Source organism: Rhinolophus ferrumequinum, chromosome 14 (genome assembly GCF_004115265.2).
Source record: "Rhinolophus ferrumequinum isolate MPI-CBG mRhiFer1 chromosome 14, mRhiFer1_v1.p, whole genome shotgun sequence".
NCBI classification, from domain to species: domain Eukaryota; kingdom Metazoa; phylum Chordata; class Mammalia; order Chiroptera; family Rhinolophidae; genus Rhinolophus; species Rhinolophus ferrumequinum.
The window spans coordinates 19,051,595-19,066,328 of record NC_046297.1 but is presented as its reverse complement, the minus strand read 5'-3'; the positions used below and the strand labels follow the sequence as shown (position 1 = coordinate 19,066,328).

Here is a 14,734-nt window from a genome sequence, read left to right as displayed (position 1 = left end):
GTGAGCAGATGCAGAAAACAGAAAAGATGTTGAGACTAGGCATGGGTAAGAAACTGTTTCCGAAAAATAGATGTGTTGAAAACGGGCCAGAATGAATTCAAATGAATTAGAAGTCAGACCACTGGAGGCAGTTCAGCATTTTCCCATTTGGGCTGATACTGGCATGGCCCAAACATATCTGCATCTAATCCTCATTTCATGTTGTTAATGCATTTAAAAATAAAATTACTTAATCATAACATTTCAAGGAGGTGTCAATGTAGATAAATTTCTGTTCAGGGGCTAAGCTGCTGCCAGAACTATGCCGTTTTTTTGTGTCTGGGAGGGATGTGATGGCAGAGAAAAATATGCAACTTTCCTTTTTTTAATTTTGTTTCTTTCTACAACTGTAAAGTAAGCAAAAAATAATGAAAACACTGAAACTAAGAAAAATGCAACTTAGTAGCTCTGTTATAGAAGTATGAGGCCTGACAAATGTGTGTCAAATTCACTTACTTATCAGCCTTGCTCTATTCCTGCATCTTCTTTAGGATAGTTGCTTGGAAGCTCAAAGAAATTCAACCTTCCGTACCTTTAAATGAGACGGTAATGCACTCCATCGCACAGGGCCAGGAAGACTGGAGATTAGTCTAGCCTGTCATTAAGAAGAAACGTGTATATCTATATTTTGAAACTACATCTATGCGAGCATATAAACACAAGATATGTTGCTATCCACATATCAATTTAAAAAATGGAACATAAAAGCCATATACGAGGTCTGACAATTAAGTTTGCAAACTTGTTGCAACGGTGTTGCTAAGCTTTTATTGATATCAGAGGGATTATTCATTATGAATTTGTACCAATTGGACAAACAGTTCACCAAGTTTACTATTTGGAAGTGCTGAAAGGCTACAGAAAAAAGTTAAAAAACCTGAACTTTTCCCCAACAATCCGTGGCTGTTGCATCACAACAATGCACCAGCTCACACGGCACTGTCTGTGAGGGAGTTTTTAGCCAGTAAACAAATAACTGTATTGGAACACCTTCCCTACTCACTTGATCTGGCCCTCAGTGACTTCTTTACCTGAAGATAAAGGAACTATTGAAAGAAAGACATTTTGATGACATTCAGGACATCAAGGGTAATACGACAACGACTTTGATGGCCATTCCAGAAAAAGAGTTCCAAAATTGCTTTGAAGGGTAGACTAGGCACTGGCATCAGTACATAGCTTCCCAAGGGGAGTACTTCGAAGGTGACCATAGTGATATTCAGCAATGAGATATGGAGCACTTTTCCTAGGATTAGTTCGTGAACTTAATTGTCTGACCTTCATAGTGACACAAGGGTCCTAAGAAGGCTGTGATACCAGGACAGGACAGACAGCTTAGGATGTGGACGCCTTAGTAGGAAAGTGAAGCAGGAATGGCTTTGCTACCTATTTCTAATCACAACCAATATTGTTATTCTCTGGTTTTCTTTCTTTACACCAAACACTTCTCTGTTCATATTAAAGAAACATATTTTTCTATCTTTGTTGATACAAAAACGTTTGGGTGTAATGTGATTGCATGTGTAGCATATTTAAGTGTATGTAGCTATATAGAGATAATAACCTGTATCTCCCAATTTAAACTCTTGATTAAAATCACTTTAATTTGTAATCTAAGAGCATTGCTGTTCTGAAGCTGTCAGGTTTTCCAAGAGGAATATTTTTCTTTCTATATTTCATTCTTTCACTCTACCTTCTCGCACCTTTTTTTGCTTTCTTCCCCACATTTGCCTGACAGTCAACCCTAACATTGCCTGTTATACACCTCAATTTTTAAAAGTTATTCTATTATAAAATTATTTACTCTTTTGTAGGTTAAATTTAAATTAAATACAGCTGGGTCTTCTATAACTCAAGACATATCTATACCTGACTAAATCTAATATAAATTCATCTACCACAAACTGTCAACACTTCAGTCAATGTTAGACATGAGATGCATGTGTTTCTAGTCTTTGCACACACTATCTTCCATTTGCTAGCCTTGCAAAAGCCTCTAGAGACCAAGGACTGAGAAAGAGGAAAACTGAAAAGAATCTTTATAAGAATATTTTTTAAAAAGAAATAAAGCTAAGAAAAGTAAATTGATTTATATTTCTAGAACATAGACAAGTTTGGGAAATGGAAGAGCTGAATCTATTCATGAAGACATGACTCTAAAAAAGAACTTAAATTTATTAGTAGAGAACGGGATTATCAGATTATCCTCCAAAATAGTTCATAGTAGAAGATAAATAAGAACAATCTCTCAAACCATTCTCAAAGTGCAATTTCATCAGGAATAAGTAAGAATTTTAAGATACTGTAAATTAAAAAAAAAAAAGAGAAGGAACCACAGGTGACATTAGATTTCAGCCACCAGTTTGATGTAATCTAGAAATTAAAGATGGTCTGTATATTCTTAAAGGGCAGAACAGCCATGTTATCATAGAGACCCCAAGTGATTTTTATTGTTATATAATATTCATACTGTATGACATAATTTTAATTGAATCCTTAATAGCTTTTGGAACCGAGACCTCAAACTGTGCTGGTCAATATGAAATGCAGAATTTAGCGGAAGAATCTAATGTTCATTAATGAATAACTGAGCCATCAAGTATCTAAATACGGCAGGGCTTAAGAGATCTTGTTTTAAGAGGGCTGACTAATCATATCCAACATTAGCACCAAACCTCTTGCACCAAATCCTATAAAATATTAACATATATATAATATATACATATATATATGATGAGATAAACATTATTTATCTCTGATTTTTTCCACAAAATCCCTTAAAAATAGAAAAAAATAATAAAATAGGTATAACAAAGAGAACAGTGGGTAAAGAAGGCACCAACAAATTTTGGGAAGGGAGAAAGAGATTTTGGAAGAATTTAAAAGAGTGAATATCAAGTGTCTTTAGAGGGTAGGGCTAATGAGTAGCCAACTGACATAGAATAACACCCAAAAAAGCTCAAATTTGGAAGCAAGAGAAAGTGTAAGGCAGGACTGGAAACAAGATTAACAGAAAACTAAAAAGGAGAAGTATAAGAAGTCTATCAACCACAAAAATTTTTCAGAACTGATGAAAATTATCAATCCACATTTTTTAAAGCCCATGCAGGGTAAACGCAGCCATATTTTGGAGAAATTTTATTCCTCTCTTTACTTCCTGAAGTAAAGCCACTGGCTCAATGAAGTCCTTGTTCACAGAGTTCCCCCTAAATGCTCAGGCCTGGTGCTAAAATTTCAGCTTGGCTAAAATCCAATGGTGTTCAGTGGACTTCAACACCCTATGGGAATTGGGGTTCAGAGGAACAGCACAATAAAATTCTGATAATCTACTGATTGTTATTGCTGTGGGTAAAAGTATATATCTCTGAGTCAGGAATATTGTGTCTTCTACCTACACCCATGAAACTATACCAGCCTAACGTGTTAGCCTGCAAGACGGGCAAAATCTCAGATCCTTCGCAGTTCTTGACAGCTGTTAGCAAACAACATAGACTTGAAGGCAAAAAACATTACAGGATGATGAAAAAAGACATTTTATAAATGACTCATCCTCACAGGAAGACATCACAATTCTAAATCCACATGCATACCAAACCAAACAAAACAAAACAAAAAAACCCACATTTAACAAACTCGACCTAATTAACCTAGACAGAACACTGTATTTAACAGTAATACAATTCACATTTTCCTGAGCACACAGGGGCATTTAACAAAGTATACCATAAACTTGGTCATAAAGAAAGCCTAAACGAATCTGAAAATATTAAAAAATTTTAGATTATGTATTTGGATCAGATTGAAATTAAGTGAGAAATCAATAACAAAAGAGTAGGAAAAAAACAAACACATGCCTGGAAATTAAGGATATATTTCCAAATAAACTGTAAATCAAAAAAGCAGTAAAATGGAACTTGGAAAATATTTTTAAATGAATAGTGATGAATATACCAAAATTTATGCAATGCAGCTAAGGCAATATTTTCAAGCTATTTTGGCTTTAAATATACGTACTCATATATTTGTAAAAGAGATAAGCTGAAAAGCAATATTTTCAAATTCAATTTAGAATGCTACAGAAATAACAAATCAAAATCTAAGAAAATAGAAAGGATAAATATGATAACATAAATGTATGGTATAGACAAAGTAAAGAGAATAAACAGTAAAGAGAATAAACAAAGCCAAAAATTGTTTCACTGTAAAAAGACTAACAAAATTGATAAAACCCTTAACAAGACTAATCTATAAAAAAAGAGAAAACACAAACTATCAATATTACAAATGAAAAGTAGACATTACATATAGATTCTCCAGACTTTTAAAGAAAATAAGACAATATTACGAACACCAATAAAGTTGATAATTTGTAAGAAATAAATAAAATCTTCACTAAAAAAAATAACTTACCAACATGATAGATAAAATAGAAAATCTGAATAATCTTATACATACTAAAAAAAACGAATCTATCATTAAAATCCTCATCAATAAAAAAATAAATTCAAGAGTACTTGGCTTCACCAGTTGATTTACTCTAGGGATTTAAGGAAGAAATAACATGTCTTAAATTCTTCTAGTGAATAGCAAAATAGGAACACTTCGTAACTCTAAGAGATTAACAAAACCTTCTTCCAAAAACTAACCAAAACAATACAATAAAGGAAGATTACAGACTAATTTCTTAATTATCACTGATGCAAAAACTTTTAACCAGGTGTATATAAACAAAAAAATCCAGTAAGTGATATATACAAAGTCCTATATATTTCAGCTAATTAATGTGTATTTCAAAATTACAAATATGATTTAATGATAGAAAACAACCTAATTTACTACATTAAAACAGAAATTGCAAATCGTCATCACAATGGATGTATAAAAAGCATTTCATAAAATTTAATATCCATTCATGATAAAAGATCTTAGCAAGGTAAGAATGAAAAAGAATGTTTTTAATATTGATAAATAATAACTTTTAAAACCTATAGTAAGTATCATACTCAGTGGTGAAATATTGAAACCTTATTCCCTCGAATAACACAAGTATGCTTACTCTCAAAACTTCTATTCAGTGTTGTACTGACGGCACCAGCCAGTGAAATAAGAAAGAAAAAGTATAAGGTTTGTAGAAAATGCATCATTATTCACAGAAGTCATATTTGTTTACCTGGAAAACTCAAAAGAATCTACAGACAAAATACTAAAAGTGATAAGTACAGTAAGTCATTGGATACAAGAACAATGCTCAAATATTAATTGTATTTTTATATACCAGTCATGAAAAAAAGAACACTATAGCATTTACAATGGCACCTGGAAACACAAACTACCTTTGACAAATCTAACAAAAAATATGCACATCTTTATACTGAAAATTATGAAACATTATTCAGAGAAAATTAAAAGGACTTAAATAGTGGATTGAAAGACTCAATTCTGTAAAGATGTCAATTCTCCCCAAATTAAACGATAAGAGTCAAAGCAATTCCAGTCAATATTTCAGCAATACTTTTGATTGACCACCTCGTTTGATGGTTTTATAATTCATATAGAAATACAAAAGCTGAGAATGGCCAAGGCATTTCTGAAGAAGTAGAACAAAGTTGGTCTGGTGAACTGACATTACCCAATACCGAGACCCATTCTGATGTTATACTAATTAAGACAATGTGGTATTAACCCAAAGATAAATGGAGGAATCCATGGAACAGAATAAAGTCTAGAAATAGACTCCCATATATTCAGTCACAGTTTTTTTTATGACAAACATGACACAATAGTGTAATAAGAGGAAGTGTGATCTTATTTATAAATGGTACCAGATGGATTGGATATTTATTTGGGGGAAAAAATGAATCTTTACCCCCATCACCTCACCCTGTATAAAAAAATATATAAATTCCAAGTGGATTGAAGATCTAAATGCGAAACATAAAACAATAAAGTTTTCAGAGGAAAATATAGGAGAAATATATCTTGGAATAGGCAAAATATTCTTAAATGGAACTCATAAAACAGTAACAACAAAAGAAAACATGTTTATTGAACTATATTAAAATTAAGAACTTCAGTTCATCAAAGACATCAAGCAAGAGAAAAAAGCAACCACAGAATGCAGACAAAATATATCCACTTAAGCCTTCATATTAAAGAAAATATAAAGAAATTCTAAATTTCTAAGAAAAAGATAGACAAAGCAAGTTTAAACATGGCAAAAGAATTGAACAGATATTTCACAAAAGATTATCTCAATGGCAATGAAAATATAAAAAAAGAGCTCAACTTATTAAACATCAAGTGAATGAAAATTAAAACCACAATTAGATACCACTACACAGCCACCAGAGAGAAAATTGCCAATTGTCACCTAGGATGTGAAGCAAATGGAATCCTCCTATGTTACTGATGGCAGTGTGAATAGGCGCAAGCGGTCTGAAAAACTGTGACAATGTTTACTAAAGCCAAACAGATGCATTTTCTATGACCCAGCAATTTCACTCCTAGATGCATACCCAAGATGAATGTACACAAATGTTCACCTAAATTCATTGAGTAAAATAGTCAACATAGCCCTACCCACAATAAACTAAAAATACACTACCCAAATACCCATCAGCAGTAGAACTGATGAATATATTGTCAGATATTAATAAAGTGGAATATTATTATACAGCAAGTATATGGGTTGAAATCTCTACAACTGCATGCAACAATAGGAATTAAAAACTCACATATGTATTCCTGAGTAAAAGAAGTCAAACACATAAGAGTATATTCAGTATGCTCCCGTTTATATAAATTATTAAAAGAGAACTAATCTATGCTTTAAGAAGCCAGAATAGTGATTATTCATCCCAAATGGGATATTGACTAACAGGAAGTATGACTTCTGAAATGATGATAATATTCATCGTCTTAATCTGGGTGCTGGTTACATGGGTAGGTTTAGTTTGTAAAAATTCATCAAGCTGTATTATACTTATGGTATGTGTAATTTTCTTTATGTCTATTTTACACCAATAAATTTTTTATTTAGTAGTTTTTCAGTATAGCAGTTGTATAAAAAGAAATTTTTATCAGGAAATATGCTAGACCTTTTCAGAAAAAAATATCTATAAAGTTTTACTTAGTAACATAAAAGAAAACTAAAATAAATGGAGAGCTGTAACATGTTAATGTTTGGGAATACTGAATACTGTAAAAATGTCTGTTTCCCTTTATTTGTCTATAATTTCAATCTATCCCAACCCAATGCACACACAAAAAAATGCTTTTTATGGCCATTGACAAGTTGATTCTTAATTTTTATGGAATCAGAATAGCCAATACAATTTTAACAAAAAAAAGAACGAGATTTTACTTTAACAAGCAGCAGAATAAAAAATTTTAAATCCTAAAATTTTGACTCCAGAATGCACACACAAGAATTTTGTATGCATCTCACGTCGGTAAGGAAAAGATAGACTTTCCATTAAGCGGTGGTGACAAAATGTAAAACAAAATGAAATGAAGATAGTTCCTTACTTATACCGTACAAATATAAATTCTAAATGAATGAATGCCTCAAATACAAGAATGTAAGAAATAAAACTGTACAGGTATTAAAGGAAACATATGAGCATATGCTTACAATCATATAGGAAAAAAATTGGAAAGCCATGAAGGCTTTTGGACCTTGAGGGCATTATGTTGAGTGAAATAAGTCAGACAGAGAAAGACAAATAATAAGTGATATCACTTATATGTGGAATCAAAAAAAACCCTAATTCATAGAAACAAAAACAGATTGGCGTTTGCCAGAGCAGAGGTGGAGGGTGAGCAAAATGGGTAAAGTGATCAAAGGTACAAACTTCCAGTTATAAGATAAATAAGTCTTGGGAATGTAACGTCCAGGAAGGTGACTATAGTTAACAATACTGTATTGCATATTTGAAAGTTGCTAAGAGAGCAGATCTCAAAACTTCTTATCACAAGAAGAAAAAAATATTAATTATGTGAGGTAATGAGTGTTAACTAAACTTATTGTGGTAATCATTTTGCAATTTATAAATACATTTGTCAAATCATTATGTTGTACATCTAAAACTAATAAAATGTTATATGTCAATTATATTTCAAATAAAAAAATTAAATATCTATGAGGGAATAAATTGATACATTTAAAAACACAAATAATGGACTAGGTAATAGTATTTATCACTGAGATAATAAGACAAATAATTATCTTTAGAATGGATACAAATCAGTTAAACAGAAACATTTATTGACAGCAAAGCATATGCACAGGCAATTCATAGAAATAAAAAGCAAAACACCAATAAAACCATGAATAGATAATAGACTTCAATAATCAATAGAAAAATCCAAATTAAAACAAAAAGTCAAATACCATTTTTTTCATTCTTTAGATTAGCAAAAAAATTACAGGCTATTTCAAATATTGGTGAGATTGTCAATAGTCTCATACACTGCTATAAAAGTAAATTGTAAATTGCTATGAGTATAAATAAATACAGATATTTCAAAGGAAATATGGCATTATCTAATAATTCCACTTCTCAGTACAATATTTACCTTAAAGAAATACTTTCATATGTAAGAATAAACTCATACAAGAATGTTCATTATGGCATTGCTAATATTAAAAATGTGGGGAGAAGGCAGAGAGAGAAAAGTCCTTAATTAAATAGTAGCTAAATACACTGTAGTTCAATCTAGTTAATATACTGTGATATATGTGTATTATATAAAATTCTGCAGAAGTTGAAAAGGTACATCTGTGGGTACTAGCTTTCTTGAGATAGCTCTCTAATCATGTAACATGATTAAATCTATAAGATCAATTGTCAAAAAGCAAGTTGAAGAAAATGTTATTTCATTTAATGTAAAAATGCAGATTTTAAGAAAGTAAGAATAAAAATACACAGTAAAATTTTTTCCTTCATGCATAAACATTTTATGTAAATTCACAGAAGAAATGTCTGGATGAATAGCCACAAAAAAATTGGTGACAGTGATTCTCAGGGACCTAGGAGAGGATCGGCATTTGAAAGGGATTATCAAAGGAGAGTACAGTGAATATCTATTATTTTCACTCCCTCTCCTTGAGGTACACCGATTTTGCTTTTGGAGAAACAAACCTCCCGTGTCAACCAATATGCTTAGCTGAAATTGAACAGTCCTTATCCAAGAATGAAACATGTAAACAAGGCCCAAAGCAATCAATGTTTCCCAGTTCCATAAAAACAGTGACTGGCTCAGTACTATAAATCAAAACAAATGAAACTCAATTCTGGAAACTCTTTAAAGCTATAATAAAATATGAAACTAAAAGGAGGAAATCTAAAGCCATTGAGGCCATCTTGCAACCGTGGTGGGAGAGCCAGAGAACAAGCCGACGTGGTGATGGTAGAGCCAAGATGTATAATCGGAGTCTTGTCACCATTGGAGCCCTGGGGAAGCCAAGGGCTTCCACCATATAAATCAGTTAATCCTTGTAGGCGCTTAGACCATTTGTGTCAATTTCTCAGTCGTTTGTCACCAGAGTTTTCTCCAATAGAGATCCCTTGGGCTTATCATTTTCGTTATAATTTTCACTAAGAAAATATAACCATACACTCTATAAAAAATACCTGAAGAAAAACAAGTTAAGAAAAATATGAATAGACTAAAAGATTTCTAAGTTCCATTTATTCTTATGAATTTAAGATTTTTATTTGTGGTTTTATTAAAGCACTAAACAAAGAGTCATAAAATATTTTTTAAAATATAAAACATTATCTTGGCAGACAGACTACAAGAAAGTAATCACTATAAATCTTTTTTAGAATTATGTGGATATAATACATACATACAAAGTAAAAAGTACAGGTGGAATCAAACAAAATCCTTAATCAGATTGAACAACAGAAATGTTGCAGTCACTTCCCAACCTCCTTCTCCCATAATTCTTGCTAACAGAACATGGGGGTCCTTCCGTTAAAATGTTGCTTTCTGAAATGACAACATGGGCAGCATGAAATTTATAGGTAAAGAAACAAACCTACTTCTTGTAACTGTTGTGCTTGTTTGAAAAGACAACTGCATCTTTGAATCGGACTTTTAAGATAAAGGCTCTCTTGTAATCTTCCTTTTTCTCCTTGTGCTTTACATTCTGATCTCTTTTCTTCAACTCTTCAAACAGTGAAAGCACAAGAGGACCCATTCACTTCCTCTGTGCCTGTCTGCTCTTCTTACAGGCAGCTGTGTTCTTCCTAAAACATTGCAGTATTCAACTGGGCATTTTCTATTTCATTTTTCCCCTTTGCTCAGTCACAGAGGTGCCAATTGTAGGATGGAGACAACACATGTTAATTGCAAAATGGGCCTACTCCAGTCATTCCATATGTGTTCTAAAAGGTCAAAGGACAATTGCAGATGGTAATAACTTTCAGTTTCTAGATACCAATCTGACTTAACAAGTTACATAAAAATTGTGGTTTATATCTTCCTTGTGTATTATCTCCATGGCTACTCAGTCCCTCAATTGTTTTGTAAAATGATGCTACTCTTTACAATGCTAGATCTGCATGACCTAAACAAACAGGTGGTCTGTCTGCCACAAACTGGCAAGCCAGATTGTTAATTGTAAACTAATCTCAAGGAAATACCTGGTTTGGAACATAGCACCAATTTACTTAGCAAAGGAATAATTTTGGCCTTATTGGAAAACTATGTCATTTACTTAATTGAATTGTATATTTATAAGACAAAATAAGTAAAAACAAAAAGAAGTGCAAGCACTTTTTTTTCTTGGACTTCAAAGGCATAATGCGGACTGAAATACAAGCCTCCCTCTATGTGTCAGTGCAAGATGCCACTGTGTCTTCCTTTTATTGTTTTTTTTTAACTTTAATTTCCTATTCGCACTCCTATTTTCATTCTCTTACGTACTCTAATAACTTTAATTCATGTCCCTAAAATGTATGTCTCCTTCAAAATATAAAGTTCAGTTTTATGTTTGTTTGCTTTTTAACTTAAATTGATATGTATTGCTTTGATCTTATTCTGTTGCTTACTTTTCATTTCATATCGATCTACTCATGCTATTGTATTCTTGCTACTTCTTTCTGCAGCATATTGCTCTTTTGAACGCTATTATTACATTTCACTTATGCGTTCCCTTGGGAGTGAATCCAGTGAATGCTTCTTTGCTACAGCAAGTCATACTGCAGTGAACATTCTGACACATATCCATTTGTTAACTCCTGGGTGAGACAGTTATTTCATTCAGTGAATATGTATGAAGTATCTAATAAGTGTCATGCACTGTTTTAGACATGTAGATTATCTCAGTGAACAAAAGAAACAAAAAGCCCTGGCCTCAAGGAGTTGATTTCTAGTGGATTTTCTGTAGAGAAAATATCCAGGAAAAGGACTGCTAGATTTTTATGGCATACACAGTCTTAATTTCATTGTCAGAATTCTATTTGAAATAGTTTCATTGAAATAAAATATGAGTGATATATGAGTACCCTCGCTCCCTTGCCCCAAATCTCATTGGCTCAGGGAATAAGATAATTCTAAGATTTGGCAACCTGACAGAAATAAGTGGCATATTATTTCTCTGATTTCTAGAAGTTTAGTATGTCTACACAGACCTATAAATCACGTTGCTTTACCATATGTGTAAACTGCCTAGTCATAATTGTTTCTAGTTTTTCTGCTTTTTTAAGATTTTTAAACATTGAACAATATTTTTATCAGAAAGTAAGGAAGATGGAGAAAGAAGCTAGAAAAAGCACAAGACATGCAAAATAAGAAGGTAGTAAATAAATATATAAACAACAGCAGGAATCAATGAAATGGAGTAAAACGACCAGAGTAAAACACAAAAGATATGACATGAAAAAATAAATTTGGTTCTTTGGGAAAAAGCACATAAAATATACAAACCTTTGGTAAGATATAACAAAAATAATTGAAAGAAGATACAAATAAACTAAATTCAGAGTCAGGAAAGAAAACCAGCTAGAGATATAATAGTGATTATAAAAATTATAAACTATACATCAATACATTTGGAAAACTAAGTGAAATATTAAAATTTTGGGAAAAACATAACATGTCAAATTGTTAAAAAATGGATGAAAACTTTAATATAAAATTTTATTAAATAAAAATTAAAATGGTGATTTAGAGCAAAAAAACAAAAACAGGTCCACATGGCTTGAGAGGTAAGTTCTAACCAGTTGTTAATGATGAGGTAAACAAGTTATTACAGAAAATATTAAAAAATAAGAAAACTTTTTGTCTATCTTTTTTGGTAAGCCTAGTAAAATTATTTATTTCAAAAGCAACAAGTATAGCATAATTAAATAACATATAAGCTTTTCAAAAAAAACTAACAAATTCCACCTTTGTCCATGAAGGATTAAATGCTCTAGGAACTGCTTTCCCTACAAAACTACAAAACCAGCCAAACTATATGAAAACAGATAGAGCATGTCTATAATCTCCAAGAAAAGAGAAAAATTTGCTGAGCATTATGACTGACCAAACTTATCACCTAGAGGTAGTTTCCAGCTTGCAGTGGAGAGAATAAAAACCCAAACAGCACTCAGCTATCTCCCTGTGTTGAGACAGCATTATAGTTCAAGCAAGCCAAGGATCCAAGAACTGTGGGACAGTGCACTTGACAGGAGGGTATGCACGGAGAAATAGCTCTGCAGATCCACAGAGGAATCCCTTTTAGGCTTCAGCTAAGTACTGCTCTGTGTGTACAAGAGACCATGAGAGAACTACCAGAATGAAGTAGGCTGAACAATATCTCTGGCTTTACACCAAGCTGTGAACAGTCTGTGCTGCTACTAGCCTTAGTGAAGAGATCTCCTAAGAACAGGACATTAGATAGAGTTCTCATGCATTAAGAGTCTTGCCTTACTAGCAGGACTAATTGAGCATGAGGGGGAAATAATCTGATCTGGACTGGCACTAACAAAACATAAAAGAAACCCCTGAAAGAATCAAAAAGATCCCAGGTAACTGCATGCCAGAAAAAAGCCAAATATTCTTTAAAGGAATACAAAAATGTCCAGCATGAACGAGATAATCTCAAATACAATAAAAAATTACCAAGCATGCAAAAAAGCAGCATAATTCGATCCATAACAGATTAAAGTCAATCAATAAAACAAACAGAAATCAGAGAGATGATGGAATTAAGAGAGAAGGAAATTGACACCGTTATTATAAATTTGTTCCCTGTGCTCAAGAACGTAAAGGAAAATATGAACATGATGAAGGGAGGAAAAGAAGATATGGAAAAGACAAAAACAGAACTTCTAAAGTTGAAAAATAAACAGTCTAAAATCAGACACTGCAGAGGATTAGATACTACAAGGAAATATAAGTGAACTAAAACACAAAGCAATAAAATCTACTCAAGTATATGTTTTCCCAAGACCACTATTAAAATGTTTCACATATAGTCTTGGGCTGAGTACGTTATGAGATGGGCAGAAAAGGACACTTATTGTTTCCTTACAATACTGAATGTACTTGTCTTTTAGTCTACTGTTCTTAGGAAGTGCCATACTCTCCTGGAAATTAGCCAGGATGGTTGAAGCCAAGGAAAAGATCAAATGAAGAAACAAAAACATCGAGAAAATATTTAAAAAGCCAAACAACTAAGAAAGGATTGAAGAAAAGAACAACTTCTTCAACAAGTGGAAACCTTAGAAAGATACAGTAAGGTTCCATCTTGGGTGTTATCACACTATTATTTGGTACACAAAATTTGACGTTAAGGAAGAATTATGCTAGAAACTCTTAGTCTTGGGTATAGAAGTTTGCTGGTCTTTGTTGACAGTCATTTTAAATTAGCTATTTTACTATTAACTAAACTTAGTATCTTATAAATTTTTATACTACTAGTCATTTGCCATTTTGGAAATGTACAGAAATGAAAACATCCCATGGAGAAAAATGACTTTAGATTATGAATTCTATTCAAAATATGGCTTAAACTTGGATCCTGTTCTGAACAAAGATAACTAAGTAAAAGTCAAAACTGTCCTAACTTAGATATAAACTTTGTTTTGGCTTTAAAAAGGTAGTGTATATTAATCACACTTTTTTTCATTATTACTTATTTCTGGGAATAAAATTTTTTCTCGGTTTCAAAAAATAATAATGAATGAGCACTTCTATTTGAGCACTGTTTTCCTGATTTTAATCTTTGAGATATTGGTAACATAATTATCTGTCTGACATTCTGCACTTTTGCTTACCTGCTTTTTAGAGTTCTGCATACGAGGTTGGACAATTAAGTTCGCAAACTCATCCTTAAAAAAGTGCTACATACCTCATTACTGCATATCACTATGGTCACCTCCAAAGTACTTCCCTTGGGAAGCTATGCACTGATGCCAGCTCTTAGTCCACCCTTCAGAGCAATTTTGGAACTCTTTTTCTGGAATGGCCATCAGAGCTGTTGTCATACTACCCTTGATGTCCTGAATGTCATCAAAATGTCTTCCTTTCAATATTTCCTTTATCTTTGGGTAAAGAAAAAAGTCGTTGGGGGCCAGATCAGGTGAGTAGGGAGGGTGTTCCAATACAGTTATGTGTTTACTTGCTCAAAACTCCTTCTCAGACAGTGCCATGTGATCTGGTGCATTGTCATGTTCCAAGAGCCACAAAGTGTTGGTGA

General features: G+C 32.5%; 1 pseudogene; it reads left to right on the top strand.

Annotated features, from left to right (window-relative positions):
• The first annotated feature begins 13,496 nt into the window (after nucleotides 1-13,496).
• On the top strand, nucleotides 13,497-13,724 carry LOC117033563 (small integral membrane protein 15-like; annotated as a pseudogene).
• Nucleotides 13,725-14,734: the final 1,010 nt, after the last annotated feature.